Source organism: Ips typographus, linkage group LG5 (assembly GCF_016097725.1).
Source record: "Ips typographus isolate SLU linkage group LG5, UJ_Ityp_2.0, whole genome shotgun sequence".
NCBI lineage: Eukaryota > Metazoa > Arthropoda > Insecta > Coleoptera > Curculionidae > Ips > Ips typographus.
This window is the reverse complement of record NC_138426.1, coordinates 4870202-4873640: the sequence shown is the minus strand read 5'-3', so window position 1 is coordinate 4873640 and position 3439 is coordinate 4870202.

Genomic DNA, 3439 nt, shown 5'->3' with positions numbered 1-3439 from the left:
CATTATTGACATTGATCACATACTATTGGAAAAGGTATAACATTATTGTGTTATCGTTAGGAACTTGAAATCATTGGACTTTAGTAGAATGTGGTTCAGAGAGGGTCTTAAAGCATTATTACTCTTTTGAGATAACTTGGTTGCATTCACTACTAACATTGCCTAAACCAAATCCCACCATATTAAGTTCGTTCGATCTGAGCAAATATGTGACTCAATTTGGAAAATAGTGACAAAAAGGTAATGTGATCAACTGTTAGGTGATGTCACGTTTGTTCTTCTTGCCTAAACATTAAAAATTTTAGAAATAAAGATAGTGGATAAACTTTCCACGTCCTGTATACTAAGACAAGAAAAACATAAATAGCCTTATTTTGCACGTTAGAAACTAAGTAATGGTATTAACAAGTGCAACATTGAGAAGAAAAATTCAAGATGTAAGAACTCTCGAGGGTACGACTCATCATGTTCTACGTCAAAAAGAATCTTAATATGGTTAAGAAGCTGATGTTTAAACCTCATCTTTTTTCCCAATTTTCCGGAAAACGTAAATAGATAATTCAATTTGGCAACTGGTAATAAGTTTCACACAAAATTCTCTATAACTTGTTCGTCTCACAGACTCTGTAGCTCTTACAGTTACCGATATCCCAATACGTGTACAACCAATTTGGGGAAATCTGACATCACTGAGACTAAAATCCACCTTCGCAACTCATGCTCACTGAAAATCACAGTTTTAAGTTTTCCGAAAGCACGTTCTTCACGAGTGTCCAAAAGGCTTAAAGCTAACCCTACTGGCAAAAATACCAAAAAACCATACTCAGTTGCGCTCAGTTGCGTCAATAATGTTTCGATTAAGGTTCAATAATTTTAATAACATGTACTGTAGCGGAACTCCTGAAATATCGAATGTAATTATCTCGAAATCGAAATCATATCGGTTTCGAATAGATCGAAACGGCAAATGTTACCCCTGAAATGTTTCGAAATAACGTTCGTTAAATTTCGGGATATTACGATTTGAAACACGGTCCTACCAACCTTAAAATTAAAAGTTTCTAGCAATATTGTTTCTATCCTTATTTCTCATGTGAACATCGTTTGCAATATATACCCTGATTATTATAACTTTAGTTGCACGTCATCAAGGTGAAAATAAGTGGCGTTGCCAATGTTATAAAAAACGAACCAAAATTGAAGAATATGATTGGACTTATAAATGTGACATATGTGACCGATGTGTTTTACTCGGTATTTGTGTATAAACTTTGAGTAATAACGGAGATATGTTTGTTGCACCGATTTTCAGGTAGGAGCTTAACAAATCAATGATTTTTTATTGGTTGGATAGACTTAGTTATGCTAATAAATAGTAGTGCTTTACCTTTAGTATTTTTTAGATCAAACTATAGACCTAAGCTTCACACAATAATCGTTTCAAAAACTAGCAACGGCGTCTGCACGGCTTTCCAGTCCTTATTTAGCAATATATAACCGACGCTCACCCGCTCACCCTGTAAAAGAGAAAGCCGATTCCAGCCATTCACGGCAACAACGGGATTGTCTACGAAAAGAGGGGCAAAGCAGAAGCCTTTGCCGACACATTAGAGAGACAATTTCAGGAGAACGACATCGACGACGATGACGCCGACGCGTAAGAAAACATCGTGAACTTGCCCTCCTGTCGAACGACCAACCAATCCGGCACGCGACGTCAGAGTACAAGAAATCCTGCGGCACCTCAACATCAGAAAGGCACCAGGATGGGACGAGATAGGAAACATTGCGCTTAGAAAACTTCCGAGTTGCGGGATAGCTGCTCTGTTGAATATGGTTAACGCAATACTTTGATTGCGGCACTTTCCTGCTGACTGGAAGAGGGCCGATGTTATCTTGTTCCCGAAGCCACAAAAGGACCCGCTGTTTCCCTAGAATTATCGGCCCATCAGCCTCTTGCCATCATTGGAGGCAAAAAAGAGGACCTGCACGTCATCCCCGAAGCAATTTGGATTCCGGAGGACACTATCAACGGAACTCCAAGTCCTGAGGATGACCGAGTACATCACGGAAGGGTTCAACAGGAAAGAAGCGATAGGAGCCGTGCTGCCAGACGTCTCCAAAGTCTTCGACAGAATTTGGCACAAAGGACTTCTAATCAAGGATGCCGGCTTTTCAGTCGGCCTGATAAAACTAATTAGATCTTTTCTTTCAACTCGTCGCTTCCGAGTCAAAATCGGCAGCGTCTACTCAAGTTATAGGGAAATGGAAGCAGGAGTGCTGCAAGATGCAGTACTGTCGCTATTTCTCTATAACATTTAGGTTTCAGATCCGCCTAGAACTCAGCGAACCAGTTTAGCACTCTACGTGGATGACACTGCGATCATGGCCCGGAGCAGGAGCGGCCGACTTCTGACCCGATACCTGCAAGAGGAGACCACAGCATTGTAGAAATGGTGCAACAAATGGTGGCAGACCTAAACGCGGAAAAAACGCAGGGGATAGTCTTCAAAAGAAGACCAAAGATGAGGATAGAAGGCAACGTCAGGTTAATAGACATGGACATCGAGTGGAGCAACGAGGCGACGTACCTTGGGGTCAAGATGGACAAAAAACTCACGTGGGGAAGCCACAGAATACGCCAGACAGAAAGCCAGAGCGACCAGAGCAAAACTGTACCCCATGACAAGCAGGACATCGAAACTGGGCTCTGACTGCACTCCTGGCACTTTCCCCCGCTTTGCCTATGTCAAAGGGGGGAAAACCATCCCCCACTCGCCAGACCCTAACTCCCCAAAACTTTAGGATGTAAAAACAGACGGACAAAAGCCGGCTGTTTGGGCATCCTCTAGTTTGCCAGGACCACCAGAGATGGACGAGCTGACGAAAAAAGGGAGGAGAAGATGAGCGCCAGAAGAGCCCCTCCGCCAGCGGAAGCATCCTTCTCCCACGACAGAGGATGCCAATGCAACTCTGGGAACTTACCAAAATCGAAAATTCCTGGACTTGTAGCGACTTCCTCTTCCAGACCTATCCTTTTGGTCTATAGCGATGGGAGGGTAAAAAGCAGTAGTCTTGCTTAACCCATCTGTCCGAGGCCGCATTCCCAGCCAAAGAATATTGGCGCGCTCACCCTGTCGAGTCTGTCGACAGGGCGAGCCTTGTCAGTGTCAGGTGTCGGTCTAATTTTTAAATTTGTTCGGTGTTTGTTTTTGTTCGCTTTTGTATCAGTTTCCTGTGCTTTAAATTTAAAATTCGATTTATAAGCTTTGGATAGTTAGTATTGATAATACATAACTTGATTTTTCCATCCTTTTTAGACTAAACAAAGTGATGGTTAGGTATCTGCGCCAGAAATTAGAACCATATTAGCGACCAGCATGACGAACTTGTGAAATCCATCCAATGCTCAAGATATTTTGTACAGGGTGGCTAACTA